The sequence below is a fragment of the Capra hircus genome, chromosome 6 (assembly GCF_001704415.2).
Source record: "Capra hircus breed San Clemente chromosome 6, ASM170441v1, whole genome shotgun sequence".
NCBI lineage: Eukaryota > Metazoa > Chordata > Mammalia > Artiodactyla > Bovidae > Capra > Capra hircus.
In genome coordinates this window covers 66,705,510-66,725,875 of record NC_030813.1, presented here as the reverse complement: position 1 = coordinate 66,725,875, position 20,366 = coordinate 66,705,510, and the positions used below count along the sequence as shown (strand labels likewise).

The 20,366-nt window shown below is 39.0% G+C and overlaps 1 protein-coding gene across 3 annotated transcripts in view; it reads right to left on the bottom strand.

Moving 5' to 3' along the window:
- Positions 1 to 19,169, bottom strand: part of ATP10D (ATPase phospholipid transporting 10D (putative)) — a 127,154-nt gene extending 107,985 nt beyond the window's left edge. For 2 of the 3 annotated variants that reach the window (XM_018049418.1, XM_018049420.1), the window contains exon 1: positions 18,943 to 19,169. The gene's annotated coding sequence lies outside the window, so the exon portion shown is untranslated. Of the gene's footprint in view, positions 1 to 12,768; positions 12,897 to 18,942 lie in introns of all 3 variants that reach the window. The other variant, XM_018049419.1, reaches the window with a different exon arrangement.

The window sequence follows — 20,366 nt, the reverse complement described above, 5'->3', positions numbered from 1 at the left end:
CATTTTTATTTGGGTAGCCTATCCCTTCTCCAGGAGAGCTTCCTGACTCAGGAACTGAACTGGGGTCTCCTGCATTGCAGGTGGATTCCTTACCAACTGAGCTATGAGGGAAGCCCCAGAAAGAAGATAGCAGTACAAAATATAACTGGGGTAAACAAATGCATTGTTTTATATAGAAAAATTTATCCATTCTTAGTGTTCCAAACTTATATTAAATACAAAGAGTTTCTTCAATTCTCCTGTGTGAGAATAAAGCCTATACACACACACACACACATATATATATATCTCCCAATATATAGACACTGAAACATATGTCAATATATAGACAGTTAAATATCTACTATCTCTCTTTAATACACCTCAACTTTTTTCTGAAGGGATAACACACCTAAATGAGTCACCTCTGTCTGATGCTTTGACTCAAAACTGAATTAAGCTAGCAAAACTACAGGTAAGTGATGCAAGTATATGCATGTACCTTTGTTATTGGGAATCTCACCTATATTCATAGTGAGTTCCCACTCTCTTAGTCTATTCTTAAAGCTGAAAAAAAAAATAAACATACATTAAAAGGTTAATAAGGACAAGATAAGGGGGCCCACTCCTGCCACTATTATTCAACATAGTTTTGGAGGCACAGCAATCAAAGAAAAATAAAAGGAATCCAGGTTGGAAAAGAAGAAGTAATACTATACATAGAAAACCCTAAAGATGCCACCAGGAAATTACTAGAGCTAATCAATGAACGTATTAAAGTCACAAGATATAAAATTAATACAAAGAAATCCCTTACATTCCTATACACTAACATCAAAAATATCAGAAAGAGAAATTAAGGAAATAATCCATTCACCACTGCAACAAAAAGATAAAATACCTAGTAATAAACATACCGAAAGAAACAAAAGTCTTGTATGCAGAAAACTATAAAACACTGATGAAAGAAATCACAGATGAAACAAACAGATGGAGAGATATACCATGTTCTTGGGTAGAAAGAATCAATATTGTGAAAACAACTACAGTATCCAAAGCAATCTATACTTTCAATGCAATCCCTATGAAAGTATCAATGCTATTTTCACAGAACTAGAACAATAAAAAAAAAAATTTTCACAATTTGTATGGGAACACAAAAGACCCCAAATAGCCAAAGCATCTTGAGAAAAAAGAATGGAGATGGAGGAATCAACCACCCTGACTTCAAACTATACTACAAAGTAATAGTCATCAAGACAGTATGATACTGGCGCAAAAACCAGACCAATATAGAACCAATGGAACCACTATAGACCAATGGAACAAGATAGAAAGCCCAGAGATAAACCCATGCACCAATGGGCACCTTATCTCTGACAAAGGAGCCAAGAATATACAATGGGGCAAAGACAGTCTCTTCAATAAACGGTGCTGGGAAAACTGGGCAGCTACATGTAAAAGAATGAAACTGGAATACTTCCTAACACCATACAGAGGGATCAACTTAAAATGGATTAAAGACCTAAATGTAAGACCAGAAACTATAAAACTCTTAGAGGAAAACTAAGTACAACACTCTTGGACATAAACCACAGCAAGATCTTCTATGACCCACCTTCTAGAGTACTGGAAATAAAAACAAGCAAATAAGACCTAATTAAAAGCTGTTGCACAGCAAAGGAAGCTATAAACAAGGTGAAAAGAATTTTCATAATGGGAGCAAACAACAGCAAATGAAACAATTGACAAAGGATAAATCTCCAAAATATATAAGCAGCTCATGCAGCTCAATACCAGATAAACAACCCAATCGAAATATGGGCAGAATATCTGAACAGACATTTATCCAAAGAAGACATGAAATGAAGTGAAAGTCGCTCGTTGTGTCCAACTCTTTGCAACCCCCCATGTACTATACAGTCCATGGAATTCCCTAGGTCAGAATTCTGGAGTGGGTAGCCTATCCCTTCTCCAGGGGATCTTCCCAACCCAGGGATCAAACCCAGGTCTCCTGCATTGCAGGCGGATTCTTTACCAGCTGTGCCACAGGGGAATTTCAAGAATACTCTTGAAATGGAGTGGGTAGCCTTTCCCTTCTCCAGCAGATCTTTCTGATCCAGGAATCAAACCCGGGACTCCTGCACTGCAGGCGGATTCTTTACCAACTGAGCCATCAGGGAAGCCAAGAAGACATAAAGATGCTAATAAACACATGAAAAAAAGCTCAACATTGCTCATTATTAGAGAAATGCAAATCAAAACTACAATGAGGCATCACCTCACACTGATCAGAATGACCATCATCAAAAAATCTACAAACAATAAGTGCTGGAGAGAGTGTGGAGAAAAGGAAACCCTCTTGTGCTGTTGGTGGGAAGGTAAATTGATACCACCACTATGGAGAACAGCATGGAGATTCCTTAAAAAACTAGAAATAAAACTACCATATGACACAGCAACCCCACCACTGGGCATATTCCCTGAGGAAATCATAACTGAAAAAAGACACATATACCCCAATGTTCATCACAGACCTATTTACGATAGCCAAGACATGGACGCAACCTAGATGCCCAACAACACAGGAAAGGCTAAAGAAGCTGCGGTACAGATATACAATGGGATATCACTCAGCCATAAAAAGGAACATATCTGAGTCAGTTCAAATGAGGTGGATGAACCTAGAGCCTATTACACAGAGTGAAGCAAGTCAGAAAGAGAAAAACAAATATCATATATTAACACACATAGATATGGAACCTAGAAAAATGGTACTACATGAACCACTTGCAGGGCAGCAGTGGAGACAGACAGCACAGACGTGTGGACACAGTGGGGCAAGGAGAGAGCGGGACAATTTGAGACAGTAGCTTTGAAACATATATATTATCATATGAAAAACAGAGAGCCAGTGGAAATTTGCTACACGATGCAGGGAGTGTGTAACAGTGCTGTGTGACAACCTAGAGGGGTGGGTTGGGGTGGAGGTGGGAGGGAGGTTCAAGAGGGAGGGGACATATGTATACCTATGGCTGTTCATGTTGCTATATGGCAGAAACCAACACAGTACTGTAAAGCAATTATCCTCCAATTAAAAATAATTTTTAAAAGGTTAATGATAGCAATCGTTAATACCATGTTTTGACACTGATAATCCTAGATGCTTCTAAAATAACATGTTATTGAAATGACAGAACAGCATGTTTTTGAGATTTAGTTATTCAACTCTAATAAAATATGACTCATTCTTTAAGCCTAAGATGATAACAATATCTACCATTTTTAGACATGTCAAGTTCTGTGCAAGGGATAAGTACACATTAACGTTAGTTCTTACAATAAAGTTCAAATTATTATCCCCACTTAAATGAGGAAACTGAGGCTCAGAGTGAGAAACTCACCCAAGGCTAATGCAAATAAGCCTCTGTAGTTATTAGGAGGCTCTGACACAGGGCAAAAGCACTTGAGCAACAGGTTGGCAGAGGCACAGGGGATCTCCAAAGAATGTAAGGGTGGGAAGAACAGGACTAGGATAAGGAAAAGTCACTTAGAAGGAAAAAATACTGAAGGCATACTTCATTTGAAAAACTGAAGTTAACAGATTCAAATTTAAACTTAAATTTGCATTTAAGTTTAAAAAATGTATTAGATGCCTTCAATAGAAAGTTTCCATATATTTGAAACATGATTCACTATATACACATAACATGTGTTTAAAATAAATGATTCATTTTTATTCTGCCTTCCATATTCTCTGACCCCACAGGGACCTTCAAGCAGCTGCCCCCTCCCGCCACCTCCTCATTGCCTTTCATTCTTGCGTGGCCACACTTCCCTACTTAGTCTGAATGTTGTGGTCAACACTGCTATCACTTCTTTGTATAGTCTCTCAGCCTCTTAGCTCCTCTTTCACTTCTTTCTTGGCCAAACCCTTACCCTAGTTACAGCTTACAGAAAACCCAAATGAACTTCCTGGCCAACTCAAATCAGTTTGATCTGAATCTCTACATACTCTGTTCCAATATTGAAAAGTTGAAAGTGGCTAAGAGAAATACACAAGGTCCCTGAAGGGTGCCGCTTCATTTTTTTTTATGTTTTGCCTTTGTGATAGCAGCAATATTCTTATAAACATGCCAGGGGACTAGAAGTAAGAACTTGTGCAAAGATATGGTGGCAAATAAGCAGGCTTAGTATTACCTTAAATTCTTGACCATGAACTACTAGTTGACCGGACATGCAAACTGCAGTCATACAGCATTTCTAGTCTCTTCACTTTCCCACTTTTACCGACAACTGTTTTAGACTTTCTCCTCTAATTTCCAACAGCTCCCTTTCTGCTGAAGACCATATTTCTATTTTACTGGGAAAGTCAAAGCCCTCAGAAGAGAAGTTCTACAGATTCCCACCCTCCAGCACAGACTGGATCTCTTCCTAATTTCCAGATATGTACTTCTGATTGCCAACTAGTCAGCTCATCTCCATCTGGGCTCACCATCAAATGGTAACATGTGCAAAATGGAACTCCTGATACTAGCCCCACCAAAACCTGCTTATTCCACAGATTAGTCTTGTCAGTTAGGTGAATGTAGCTCCATCCTTCTAGGACCCTGAGCTCAAAGGCCTCTGGATCATCCAGGGTCCTGTGTCTCACAACCCACATAGTAGATTTTATTGACTCTATCTTCCAAATATGGGGCTTCCTGGATGGCTCAGTGGTAAAGACTCTGTCTGCGAATGCAGGAGACGCAAGAAACGTGGGTTCAATCCCTTGGTTGGGATGACCCCCTGGAGTAGGAAATGGTAACCCATTCCAGTATTCTTGCTGGGAAATTCCATGGATAGAGAAACCTGGCGGGCTACAGTCCATGGGGCCGCAAAGAGTTGGACATGACTGAGCACCACCACCATCACCTTCCAAGTATATCTGGATTCTCACCACTTGGCATCACTCCACCACTATCACCTGAGTCCAACACTCAAACTTGCCCTGTTAAAGCTTCATTTGGAACATAAAACTTTTTTTAAATTTTTTTTATTTTTACTTTATTTTACTTTACAATACTGTATTGGTTTTGCCATACATTGACATGAATCCACCACAGGTGTACATGCGATCCCAAACATGAACCCCTCTCCCACGTCCCTTCCCACAACATCCCTCTGGGTCATCCCCGTGCACCAGCCCCAAGCATGCTGTATCCTGAATCGGACTGGTGATTCGATTCTTACATGATAGTATACATGTAAAACTTCTGCAATTTAAAATTCTCTAAGTTCAGTTTAGTCACTCAGTCGTGGCCGACTCCTTGCGACCCCATGAATCTCAGCACGCCAGGCCTCTCTGTCCATCACCATCTCCCGGAGTTCACTCAGACTCACGTCCATCGAGTCCGTGATGCCATCCAGCCATCTCATCCTCAGTCGTCCCCTTCTCCTCCTGCCCCCAATCCCTCCCAGCATCAGAGTCTTTTCCAATGAGTCAACTCTTTGCATGAGGTGGCCAAAGTACTGGAGCTTCAGCTTTAGCATCATTCCTTCCAAAGAAATCCCAGGGTTGATATCCTTCAGAATGGACTGGTTGGATCTCCTTGCAGTCCAAGGGACTCTCAAGAGTCTTCTCCAACACCACAGTTCAAAAGCATCAATTCTTTGGTGCTCAGCCTTCTTCACAGTCCAACTCTGAGGAGCGGTGGCTGCGCAGGCAGAGGAGGGCCTAAAGGAGCTATCCCACATTGAAGGTCAGGAACGGCAGCGGTAAGGAGATACCCCTCATCCAAGGTAAGGAGCAGCGGCTGTGCTTTGCTGGAGCAGCTGTGAAGAGATACCCCACGCCCAAGGTAACAGAAACCCAAGTAAGATGGTAGGTGTTGCAAGAGGGCAGACACACTGAAACCATACTCACAGAAACCTAGTCAATCGAATCACACTAGGACCACAGCCTTGTCTAACTCACTGAAACCAAGCCATGCCTTCGGGGCAACCCAGGATGGGCAGGTCATGGTGGAGAGGTCTGACAGAATGTGGTCCACTGGAGAAGGGAATGGCGAGCCACTTCAGTATTCTTGCCTTGAGAACCCCATGAACCGTATGAAAAAGCAAAATGATAGGATACTAAAAGAGGAACTCCCCAGGTCAGTAGGTGCCCAATATGCTACTGGAGATCAGTGGAGAAATAACTCCAGAAAGAATGAAGGGATGGAGCCAAAGCAAAAACAATACCCAGTTGTGGATGTGACTGGTGATAGCAGCAAGGTCCGATGCTGTAAAGAGCAATATTGCATAGGAATATGCATGGAATGTCAGGTCCATGAATCAAGGCAAATTGGAAGTGGTCAAACAAGAGATGGCAAGGGTGAACATCGACATTCTAGGAATCAGCGAACTAAAATGGACTGGAATGGGTGAATTTAACTCAGATGACCATTATATCTACTACTGCGGGCAGGAATCCCTCAGGAGAAATGGAGTAGCCATCATGGTCAACAAAAGAGTCTGAAATGCAGTACTTGGATGCAATCTCAAAAACGGAAGAATTATCTCTGTTCGTCTCCAAGGCAAAATTCTCTAAAGGGGACGCTTATTCCTTGGAAGAAAAGTTATGACCAATCTAGACAGCATATTAAAAAGCAGAGATATTACTCTGCCAACAAAGGTCCGTCTAGTCAAAGCTATGGTTTTTCCAGTAGTCATGTATGGATGTGAGAGTTGGACTATAAAGAAAGCTGAGTGACAAAGAATTGATGCTTTTGAACTGTGGTGTTGGAGAAGACCCATGAGAGTCCCTTGGACTGCAAGGAGACAAACCAGTCAATCCTGGAGGAAATCAGTCCTGAATGTTCATTTGAAGGACAGATGCTGAAGCTGAAGTTCCAATACTTTGGCCACCTGATGTGAAGAGCTGACTCATTGGAAAAGACCCTGAAGCTGGGAAAGACTGAGGACAGGAGGAGAAGGGGACAACAGAGGACGAGATGGTTGGATGGCATCACCTACTCAATGGACATGAGTTTGGGTAGGCTCCGGGAGTTGGTGATGGACAGGGAAGCCTGGCGTGCTGTGGTTCACAGGAGAGTCAGACACGACTGAGCGACTGAACTGAAAGGCTACCATGTTAATTATAATAAAAGCCACGAAGGCCACGCACACCTACCTCCCAATGTTCTCTCCAATCTATTCCTCCACCCCTCCTTCATTCCACTCCTTACACAGCCTTGTCTCAGCAATTTATACTTTTTCCCTTTCTTATTTTTCATAAACTTAAGTCATTTTCTAACAATCTATAATTTTTTTTTGTATTTTAGTTCTTGTCTCCCCTTCCAGAGTAGAAATTTTTATCTCCTTTGTCCACTGATGTAACCTGCGCTTAGAACAGTATCAAACCCAGAGCAGACTTCCAACACATATTTGTGGAATAGACTTATGAACAAATGACTAAAATAACACCTCTCTTATATGCAGTAACAACCAGAATACCTCTAACAATCTTACACATACCAACTCTAGAAGTAATATAAGCTTAGTTATCTCATGGTATTATAGCTTTTATTATATAGGCTAAAATTATTATACTTTGAAGATCTTTAGCAGGTAACCCTAAAATGGCTGCTAATAAGACTCTGCAACAAAAAAGACATAAAAGGGGAAATAAAACAAATAGAACCTAGTTTTAAAAATAGCAGAGGAATTTGAATTTCATTGTTCTAAAACTCTCAGGAAGGAAGTTCCTCTGAGTACCCTATTTTTTTCAAGAGGTTTGAAGTTTATCCCTTAAATATCAAAATAACTTTTTCATGATAGAAATCATTGTGTGTTCTCAATTTTCCTACATTTTATACAATATTTTGAGTAAGTTTTTCTTTCTGAGAATTCATCACCAAAATGCTCAAAGCACCAATTATTGTAAAGTACCCCATACAGTGATGCCTTCAGGGTCTTCAGAGGCATATCTATAGGTTTTCAACCAGCAGTTGAAGACCTTGTTTTGAATGTTCATGACTATTTTCATAGGTTTGTGTTTCCCTTGGCTGCCCAAATATCTGCCTTTATGAAATTTGAACTCATATTTCCAACTACTTTAGAACAAATAAACTGAATTAACCACCTCAGTGGTCTTCAGGAAGCAGAAGTATAGAAACAGAAGACTTATTTTAGTGAAACCTATTCTCACTGTTCAGAGATTGCTTTTCCTTACATTTGTTTAATAAATAGCTACCAAAAGGCTACCATATGTCAGCAAAGTACTGTCCAGGCATTACAACCAAAATGATGAAAAGTTATGTGTAAACTCTGTGGTTCTTGTCTTCAAAGACCACACAGTCCAGGAGAGGGATCCTACAAGAAGTTCATGCGATTCCCTCATTGCCTGAAATACTTCAGAGATCAATTCCCTTGGGACAAACTTTGACATGTTTATGGCCAGGCTTCAGAACAGCAAATACTGAGAGCATTAAAACACTAACCAATAGATAAGTAAGTGGAGCTAAACCCCAGGTAAGTGCTCATTTTGAAAACTACTATCTTTTTAAACTGGCAGAATACAGATTTCCTAGTGTGTTATCTTTATTCATTCATACAAAGACTGCAACCTTCAGCTCTATGTGATGAAGTGTGTATTTTTGTGTGTGTAAAACATAATAAACACACTGTATTGTGATCATCAAGATAAGCTTTAAAAGATTATTCAAAAGATAGAGGAATGAGCTATAATTATTATTTTCATGTCTGTTTCCTCTATGAGACCATCTGGTATACTGCTTTAACCAGTAACTAACTGGACAATGCCCAGCACATAGCAAGTACTCAATGAGCATTTTTTAAAATAAATTAATGTCCAGTTAGGTTCACTGTGGTACACTATGCGTCCAGGGAATGAGTACTCATCAAAAAAGAATTTGATTTTTAAGAGGATAAGAGCCAAGCGATCAAAAAAGTGTGGAAAAAAAGTATTGCTGAATGTTGGAGTGGGGTGCTTTGGTGTGATTCTACTTGGTCAATTCCACCTGATTTTTGAAATCCAAAGAAGACAAAGATGGTCAACAGGCACATGAAAAGACACTCAACATCACTAATCAGAGAAATATAAATTAAAATGAGGTATCACCTTACGCCTGTCAGAACGGCTATGGCCAAAATGTCTACAAATAACAAATGTTGATGAGGATGTGGAGAAAAGGGGATCCTGGTACACTCCCGGTGGGAATATAAACTTGTGCAGCAGCCCAGTGGAAAACAGTGTCGAGGTTCCTCCAAAAACTAGCATATGATCCACCCATTCCACTCCTGACTATGTATTTGAAGAAAATGAAAATCCTAATTCAAAAAGACCTATGTTCATTGCAGAATTTATAATAGCTGAAATATAGAACCAACTGAAGTGTCCATCAACAGATAGACTGATAAAGATGTGGTACACACACGCATACACACACTCACAATGGACTATTAGCCATTAAAAAAATAGTGAGATTCTGTCATTTGCCACAACATGAGTGGACCTACAGGTTATTATGCTATTAGGTCAGGCAGAGAAAATCCTGTATGTTATCACTGATACACGGAATCCAAAAGATGAAAAAGAACAAATATAACGAAACAGGAAAAGACTCACAGATACAGAGAACAAATTAGTTGTTACCAGTAGGGAGACGGAAGGAAAAAGGGCAAGATGGGGATAGGGGATTAAGAGGCAGAAACTACTATGTATAAAAAAGCTACAAGGGCAGAGACTGTACAGCACAGGGAATACAGCCAACATTTAATAACAACTTTAAATGGAGTGTAATCGATAAAAATATTGAATCACTATGTTGCATATACAAAACTAATGTTGTAAATCAACTGTACATCAAATTTTAAAATTAAGTAAAATAACAAAATAAAGAAATCTTAAGATTCTTAAGCCTAAGCCTGTGTCCTCAAACTGCCAGAGATCTGAGTCACTGCAAAGTTTGCGAAAGCACAGATTCCACCTGGTACACACACACTCTTGCCCCAATTTGATTCAGTCAGTCTGCAGTGGGGCCTATGAACTGGCAGTTCTAATAAATTCGAATGATGTTGATGCTCTCACACTGGGGACCAGACTTAAAACCATGAGCCTAGGCAACTCAAATTTGCCCTGAAGAGATTTTTTGTACCTTTAAAAAAATTTTTTTTTTATTGACTATAGTTGATTTACAATATTGTGTTAGTTTCAGATGTATAGTAAAGTGACTTAGTCATACATATAGTTCCTTTTTAAAAATCCTTTCCTATTATAGGTTATTACAAGATACTGAATACCACTCTCTGTCCTACACAGTAAATCCATATCTATTTTATATGGAGTGGTGTGTATCTGCTAATTCCATAATTTATGGAATTTATCCCTCCCCCTACTCCCTCCCTTTGGTAACCATAAGTTTGTTTGTTTTCTATATCTGTGACTGTTTTAGAGAGACTGATTTTTAATTTAAAGTATATATTCTCCATGGATTCATTACTATTAAGTATCATTTTTATGCAACTATTCATTTACTCCCCAATGATGCATACATTATTTAAATAATTAGTGAAACTACGTTTTTATACATAAAAAGTAGGGCAATTATTTTCTGGATTAGTCACCATGGAAATTTGTAAAAAGCAAAAGAAAATAAAACGCTTAAAAGAATATGGAATAATAAGAGGAAAAAAGCATAAACTGGGAAGTGGAGTTATTTGCAGCTAAAATGGAAAGAATTTAGGCATTGAAAGAATGTATATACTCATAAAACTAAACAGATCACAAATGTTTTCCAAAGGCCTCTTGCAGATCATTAACCTGAGCTATTAAATTATAAACCAAATAAACACATGAAAGACTATAAGTTTTAAGCTTGTGGCATTACTGGATAAATGATGAAGACAGGTATTATTTTAGTTGAATTATTAAAAAAATACTCCAGTATAATGAACAAGAGGTTTAATTCATTTCTAAAACCTTTTTTTATGATTCAATTCTGGAAGTATTTTGGTCACTTAAAATATGATATAAATATTTCACAGATAATTTCACAATGGATAAAAATAACTTCAGCACATGACAAAGTAACACACAGATTACATATGTCAATTACTTAAACTGTCTCAACATACACACACTTGACCCTTGAACAACATGAGTCTGAACTGCATACGTTCACTTATATGCTGATTGCTTTCAATAAATACAGTAGTACACCAACCATGGCTTGCTGAATTATGGAACTGATGATATGAAGGGTCAACTCTGCATTCTAAACATCTGTGGATTTTGATATCCACAGTGGGTTCTGGAACCAACCTCGCACAGATAGGCAGGGATATGTAAGTAAGTGTTAGTCACTCAATTGTGTCTGACTCTTTGCGATCCCAGGGACTGTAGACCATCAGGCTCCTCCGACCATGGAATTCTCCAGGTACGAATTGGGTTGCCATTCCATTCTCCAGAGGATCTTCCCGACCCAGAGATCAAACCTGGGTCTCCTGGATTGCAGGCAGATTCTTTACAGTCTGAGCCACTAAGGGCTAAGGGCAGGGAGGGATGACTGTATTTAAACTGTCCCCAAAGCTTGCAAGTTAAGTGTTATTAAGTACAGTATATACACAGCAATAAGAGATAGATGAAAACTACAAATGGTATTAAAAAGAAATGGATGGTGTTCACTGGAATTAGAAATTGGATTCATGATAAGTGGTCAATTCCAATAATTACTAGATGCCCTCCACCCTCCAAAACACATCCATTTGAATTAAAAGTGATATTATAATCAGCTGTTTTCAAAACAGCAGATTCATCTGCAGTTAGTAGAAAGAACACAGGCTCTAAAGAGTTCCAATGGTACTGACACTCAGATTCTCGGTCAGTATCACAAGCTCTTAGCCTGAGTCTCAGTTCCCTCATTTGTAAAATGGAAATAAAATCATAGACCTCATACTTTTTTTTTTTTCCATTTAAATGACAATTTTTTGCTTTTTAACTGGAGGACAACTGGTTTACACGATTGTGTTAGTTTCCGCTAAACATCAACATGAATCAGCCATAGGTATACATATGTCCCCACTCTCTTGAGCCTCCCCTGCTCCTCCCACCCCAACCCACCCCTCTAGGTTATCACAGAGCACCAGGTTTGAGTTCCCAACATCATACAGCAAATTCCCACTGGCTGTCTATTTTGCATATGGTAAAGTACGAGTTTCAGTGACCCTCTCTCCTCTTCCCCTATTGCGTCCACAAGTCTGTTTTCCATGTCTGCATCTCCATTGCTGCCCTGCAAACAGGTTCATCGGTACCATCCATTCTTCTAGATTCCACTGATACGTGTTAATATACATTTGCTTGTCTCTTTCTGACTTACTTCACTCTGCATAATAGGCTCTAGATCCATCCACCTCATGAGCACTGATCACATGTGATCCTTTTTATGTGTACTATATACCATGGAATACTACTCAGCCTCACACTGTTTTACAAGGAGGTTTATGAAATCAATGTACCAGTACTTGTCCAGCACACTGAAAGTGCTCAACTTCATTCTTCCAACTAATGTTTGCTGAGCTTCCACTATTATGCCAGCATTATAACAGGTAACAGAGATTAATCAGAGAACAAAACAGACAAAAATCTCTGTCTTCTAGGAGCTTACCTTTGAGTGTTCATTTCCTTTACCTTGTCTTATAGGCACAGTGCTGGTACTTTGAGAATGAATAAACATGCCCAGAACCAGTCAAAATACTCAATTCGACAAAAATAAAATAAATAAGTCACACTAATCATGCAGTACATACCTTTATGGAACTAGAACATCTTAGGAGAATACACGACATGAGACTGGAAGACAGAAAAGTAGGGTAGGCTGCCCAAGAGACAGAACTTTAACTGAGTCTTGGGAAATGTTGAGAATCAGATATGAGATCTGTAAATTTTAGAAAAGAAAATATGAATAAAGGTAAGGCAGCTAGAAAACCCTGTAACCCAGTGTTACGTAACACTGTGTAGCTCAATATGGTTTGCGTTTCAAGTACAAATTAAGGAATGATGGGAAATTAAGAAGGATATCTAGTAATAAGTCTTTACCTACTAAGATGAAAAAATTATATTCAAAGGAATAGGATATTATTAAAAATATATATTTATGATAAAAAATCTCAACAAAGTGAGTATGGGGGAACATACCTCAACATCGTAAAGCCCATTTATGACAAACCAACAGCTAATCCTATTCAATAGTGAAAAGCTATGCCTTTTCCCTCTACAGTCAGGAATAAGACAAGTATGACCATGCTCCCGTTTTTATTCAACATAGTACTGGCAGTCCCAAGTTACACAATCAGAAAAGAAAAATAAGACATACAACTGGGAGAGAAGTATTAAAACTATCACTAGTAGAAGATGACATAATATTATATACAGAAAATTCTAACAATTCCACCAAAAAAAAAAAAAACTAGAATAAATTTAGTAAAACTGTAGGATACAAAATTAATATACAGAAATCTGTTGCATTTTTATACAATAAAAATGAGCTACCAATCTCATTTACAATTGCATCAAAAAGAATAAAATAGCCAGGAATAAATCCAAAGAAAATGAAAGACCTGTACTCTGAAAAATATAAGACCTTTATAAAAGAAACTGAAGTTGACCCCCAATAAATGGAATGATATATTGTGTTCATGGATCACAAGAATATTGTTAAAATGAACGTACTATCCAAAACAATCTACATATTCAATGCAGTATCTATCAATTCATCCACAGCATTTTTTCACAGAACTAGAATAAGTAATCCTAAAACATGTATGAACTACAAAAAACCCTGACTAGCCAAAGCAATCCTGAGAAAAAGAACAAAACTAGAGGCATCATGCTCCTTAACTTCAGACTATACTACAAAGCTACAGTAATAAAAACAGTATGATATTCACACAAAAACAGACACATAGATTAATGGAACAGAATAAAGAACCCAGAAAGAAACCCACCCACATCTGATCAATTGATTACTCCACGACAAAGGGGGCTTCCCAGGTGGCATTAGTGGTTAAGAACCTGCTGGACAATGCAGGAGATGTAAGAAACTTGGGTCTGATCCCTGGGTCAGGAAGATCCCCTAGACAAGGAAATGGCAACCCACTCCAGTATTCTCACCTGGAGAATCCCATGAACAGAGGGAACTAGTGGGCTACGATGGTTGCAAAGAGTCGGACACAACTAAAGCGACTTAACATGTATGACAAAGTAGGTATAAATATACAATGAGGAAAAGACAGCCTCTTCAATAAATTGTGTTAGGAAAACTGGACAATCACATGTAAAAGGATGAAAAATAAACCAAAAATAAACTTGAAAAGTGAAAGGCTTCTACTAAGACCTGATACAAAAAACTCCTAGAGAAAAACAAAGGCAGTATACTTTTATATCAGTCCTAGAAATATTTTTTATGGATATGTCTCCTTAGGAAAGGGCAACAAAAAGCAAAAATAAGTGGGACCACATCAAATGAAAAAGCTATTTCACAAAAAAGGAAACCATCAACAAAATGAAAATACAACTTACTGAATGGGAGAAGGTATTTGTAAATGATATGTCTGATAAGGGGTTAATATCCAAAATATATATTTTTTAAAAACTCATACAACTCAGTATCAAAAAGTAAAGCCAGTCTGACTAAAAAATGCACAGCATCTAAATAGGTATTTTTCAAAGAAAACATATGGATGACCAAGCATTTGAAAAGATGCTCAGCATCACTATTCAGAAGAGAAATGCAAATCAAAACCACAATGAGCTATTACCTCACACCTATCAAAATGGCTATCATCGAAAAGAAACATCAAGTATTGGTGAGAATGTATAGAAAAGGGAATGCTTGTGCACTGTTAATTGAAATGTAAATTGGCATTGCCACTCTGGAAAACAATAGAGTCCTCTCAAAAACAGAACTAAAAAGCAGAGACAAAGCTTTGCCAACAAAGGTCCATCTAGTCAAAGCTCTGATTTTTCCAGTAGTCATGTATGGATGAGAGACTTGGACCATAAAGAAGCATGAGCACCAACGAATCATGCTTTTGAACTGTGGTATTGGAGAAGACTCTTGACAGTCCCTTAGACAGCAAGGAGATCAACCCAGTCAGTCAAAGGAAATCGGTCCTGAATATTCATTGGAAGGACTGATGATGAAGTTCCACACTTTGGTGCTGCGAAGAGCTGACTCTATTGGAAAAGACTCTGATGCCAGGAAAGATTGAGGGCAGGAGGAGAAGGAGGTGACAGAGGATGAGATGGTTGGATGACATCACCAACTCAATCGACATGAGTTTGAGCAAACTCTGGGAGATAGTGAAGGACAGGGAAGGTTGGCACGCTGCAGTCCGCGGGTCACAAAGAGTCAGACGTGACTGAATGACAAGCACCACCACATGCTTAGCAATTCCACTTCTAGGTATTTATCCCCCCAAATTAAAACACTAAAGATACATGCACCCCAATGTTCACTGAAGCATTATTTACAATAGCCAAAATATGAAAGTAACCTAAGTGTTCCTCAATACACAAACGAATACAAAAGATGTGGTATATATGCACAACGGAAGATTACTCAGCCATAAAAAAAATAATGCAATCTTGCCATTTGTGACAACAAGGATGGACCTAGAGGTTATTTTTCTTAGTAAAATAAGTCAGAAAAAAGATGAATACTGTATGTTTTTAGTTATATATGAAATTTAATAAAGCAACAAACAAATATAACAAAGCAGAGACAGACTCAAATATAGAGAACAAATTAGTGGTTGCAGAAAGGGAGGGGGGAATGGATCAAAGAGGTGAAGAGGATTAAGAGGTGCCAACTACCTTATAAAATAAATAAGTCACAGGGATATAATGCATAGCACAGAGAAAACAATCAATAATATTGTAATAACTTCATGCATAATATATAAAATATTGAAACATCATATTGCACACTTGAAACTAATGATATTGTAAGTCAACTATTCTTCAATAAAAATTTTTTAAAAGAAAGGCATTTTTCTAACATGGCAAGGTTAATTTGTTGGCTGAAGGACATCAAAGATTAGTAGAATATGTCATTAAACTATCTGAGAATGGAAGAGAGGTATTCTCTAGCAAAGAAGAAAGGACAGTTAAGATTTTTAGTAGAACTTTCTATGTATTATTATAGTCTGCAAGAGGAATGAGAATTTTTAAACATAGTGCTAAGTAATTACGAGTACTATAAACTGAAGAATGCTTCCTTGGTGGTTCAGACAGTAAAGTATCTGTCCTCAATACGGGAGACCTGGGTTCAATCCCTGGGTGGGGAAGATCCCCTGGAGAAGGAAATGGCAACCTACTCCAGTATTCTTGCCTGGAAAACTCCACAGACTGAGGAACCTGGTGGGCTATGGTCGTAGGATTGCAAAGAGTTGGACACTACTGAGCGACTTCACTCACTAAACTGAAGAAAGACTTCACATTTTTGGATAATGTAAAGCTAATTTCCACCTTCCTTATAACCAAAATAATAAGATTTATAAAATTATTTATCCTACCTAAAGAGTTAAAATTTTGTAAGTTTGTTTTTTAATATAACTGTAGTTGTTCCCATCTTCCTCTTTCAGAATGGCCTTAAATGGAGTAAGTAGACTTCAGCGAAATAAATTAAGGGAGGAAATCCCATGGTCAGAGGAACCTGATGGGCTGTAGTCCACAGGGACACACTCTTTTACAAAACTGGTACCACCATTACTTTTCCTCTGTGATACTAGCTTTGTGAAAAGTACTGTTTCTATGACTAAGATGGTTTCTACAATGAAATAAATCCATCTACAGTAGAAATGTCCTCCATCTTAGTAAAGATGTAAATTGAGAGGCATGCTCAAAGAAACGAGTTTATTTGAGAATAACAGAGGAATTACAATTTGGGACACCTGAACTATATAGCAAGCCAGAAGTGAGTTCATTGAGGATTTGGAATGTTGTTTAGTAGCTTAGTCGTGTGCGACTCTTTGGAACCCCATGGACTGTACCCCGCCGGGCTCCTCTGTGCATGCGAATTCTCCAGGCAAGAATACTGGAGTGGACTGCCATGCCCTCCTCCAGGGGATCTTCCCAACCTAGGGATCAAACCAAGGTCTCCCACATTGCAGGCAGGTTCTTTACCGTCTGAGCCACCAGGGAAGCCCTCTGTAAATCAGGCATTTATGGGAAATTGGTCTCCCAGTCTTTAAGCTTCGCTTTCCTAAAGGCACATGAGGGAAATCATTTATTCTATCAATTTCAGATTGAAATTCTTTCACAGCAGGGAGGAAGGGAATGATGTTTTAAGAGAATATACTCACAACAAACCTATTTCAGCTGAAAAGGAAACCTGCACAGCTGCTAATGCTTTGAGTTTTGAGGATCCTCAAGTGATCTTGTTTGTAGCATTTTCTTTGGTTTTGCCTCATTAAAAAGACTACTTTCAACTAGATCAGACAACAAGGTCTGTAGAGACGGCTTGAATATGTGGACATTTTTTACCTCTTTTCAAGTTAATTCTAAGTCCATTGGTCTAACAGATGTATCATCTCTGTCCTATTACAAATTATAATCAAATTCTAAACGTTTCCTCCATCTACTAACATCAAAATAAATGATAGCCCATTCAAATTCTATTTAGTCACTAAGCAATCGTATTGAACAAATATTCAGTTATTAGGCAAAGGTCAAACAGTACTGACATCCTATTTTAGACTGCTCAGATTCTCCATCTTTTTTATACAACTTAACAAATATTTAGCAGTTACAGTGTTACTTTTTAAAACTGTCTAAAAGTTTTTGAATGTTGGAGAGTTGTTTTTCAAATTATATAGCATGATCTCCTTGTGATAAAATTATCACAATGTAGGTAATAGGTATCTGTATCATGGACAGCAGAGTTCAGAAGGAGAGAGATTACCTTGTGGGGTAAACTGGAATGAGTGCTTACACCTGGGCACTGAATGAATTTACCGTTACAATGATCATGTGCTACACATTGGCTCTAAACAAGCCACCAAATCTCTCTTTCTGATGGTACTCTTCCCAGAAACGGTGACCTAGCCGAATTTCAAAATATTTATCTGCTCTGGAGTTACTTTTCGGATATAGTAACATTGGTGGATAAGGAGTGCCCTATCCTTGTGGGTCCTCTTTCAAGGTTGATTAGAGTCAGAGACTTGCCCTCAGACTACGGAATTGTTTTTCTCCTTGAAAAGAACTTATGTGAAAAGAAGCAAAAGAATCTTTGGTTTTATTTAGATAACACTCAAATACCCAAGGAGACGTGCCCTTATGATTATGAATAGTTTAAATACATGATTTCTGAAGGCCCAGGGAGCCTGACCTTCCAGAATGGAGGGTTTCACTAACCAACCAGGATGTCTCTCTGCTGTATAATCACAGGTTTTACAATGTAAAGTAAAGGGTGCCCCCAAACAACAATGAAGCTCTGCAAAATTAGTGTTTGCATGGAAAATTGAGGGCTTTTTGGTAGGGCTCCTGTAAAAACTATTTCTGGGCAAGCTCCAACACAAACACCTTTTTCTTCTAAGGAATCAATCCGTGGTTTATCTACTGGGTAAAAATCTCAATCCCTATTCTATTCATTATATTTGAAACAGAGCCAAAATTGCTTTAAACTGTTCGATTTCACAATGAGATGACAAAGGGTGTGTGTGCATAACTTATCTTTTCATAAAACCCAGCATTCAGAAAAGACAGTCATCCCTCTCCTGTAATCAAGTGACTGAAAATGGTGTAAGATTCTTCTTTTTAAAGTTTAACAAAGCTACAAAGTCCAGTTTTGAGGTACTTCATCCGATTTGAACACCACTATTGCGGGAGGCAGAGGACAGAGAGAGTAAAGAAACAGAGGAAAAGAGTAGTGAAAAGGCAGGCAGGGAAACCGTCAAAGAGGCTCGCTGGTTCACCCTTACCAGTTTCTCTCTGGGCACACATCACAGCATGATGGTCACAAGTCCCAAGATGCAAGAGAAGAACCAAGCACAGATCCGAAGAGAGGAGGCGGGTTATGCTTCTACGCCAGCCATTTGACTTTGAAGGAAAAAACCCAACAAAACACCTCTCAGACGGCTCTCAAAGTCAGCTGCCAAAACCCGAGCCCAGCCGGGGCCGAGCTGGCAACCTTCTGCTCCCGGCGGCCCGCCCCGCGGCTCCGCCTCCGCTTTCCGCTGGGATGCAGAGTGGCCCGAACTTCCGCGGAAGGCCAATCGCTCGCCGCCCCGCCTCTCGTGACGTCAGTGCAAGGGGCGGGCATGGCCGCCCAGGGGTTTCCCAGCTCCAGCTGTTGGCGGGAGCTTCCTGTCTGCTTGATGCAGATGTCTCCCAGTAACCCAGAACCTGCCTGCTCAGGTGTTCGGTTTATTTTTGTATCGCTGAAATTCTGTTTTAACAGTTCATTCATTTACCTAAACTTGAAACTCTTGGGAATTATTTTAGGAGGGTAAAAGGGTCAAATCTAAATACTTAATATTGATGTTAACTAGAAAGATATTGAGAAAAAAAAGAAAAATTATTTGGTCTTTTTTCTTCACTCCTTGACCTTCTATCCCCTTCTTTACCCAGAATGATGTGGCTCTGTGCTGCCATGGTCTGCTAGCTTAAAACTCACAGCTTTAAAAATATATTTTACTTCCAAGTAAATTCCAACAACCCATCAGCTCTCTCAACACTTCTCACCTGCAAAGTGCCTTGAGAAAGGGAAAGGGGATGCAGAGAAGGCAGAACAATAATTCAGACCAAATAATAAGAATCACTGGCTGCCACTTGTTTTATCCCACAAAGATAAAGAGGGGCAAATCTCTCCACAACTTTGTTGTATATTTATCTTCCATTTTCTCAAATGTTTAAATACGTGGAAAGAGTGAAGAAAACTAAATGATAGTACGAACGTTTCCCTAATAGTGAAGAGCCCATCAGGACAGAACCATGGAGCTAGACTTGCAAGGTCAAGCTGGAGAGGCCGAACAAGTTCCTGCACCTACAGAGTAGGTGCCTCTCCCAGACAAGGAGAAACAAGTTCTGGGTGTGGCTTCCTGCGATGGCCAATTCAGGAAACTCTTTCTTGCAGGCAAGTTTTGTTCAGTTCTGGGATAAGCCTAGCCTAGTAGACCAGAGCGTCAATCTCGTGGCCTCTGAAATTCCTGGCCCTGGTAACCCTTTTTACAGTCATTAGACTCTCTCTAAATGATATAAAAGATGAAGCAATTTTTCTGATAGCCAAACTTCCTGGGGAGAGCTTTCCGTAATTTCCCCTCAGCACTGATGCTGAAATAATCTCAGTGGAGGGCTTTCTTGAGAGGATGCATACCAGGACAATTCAGGCAGGGAGCTGGTATTT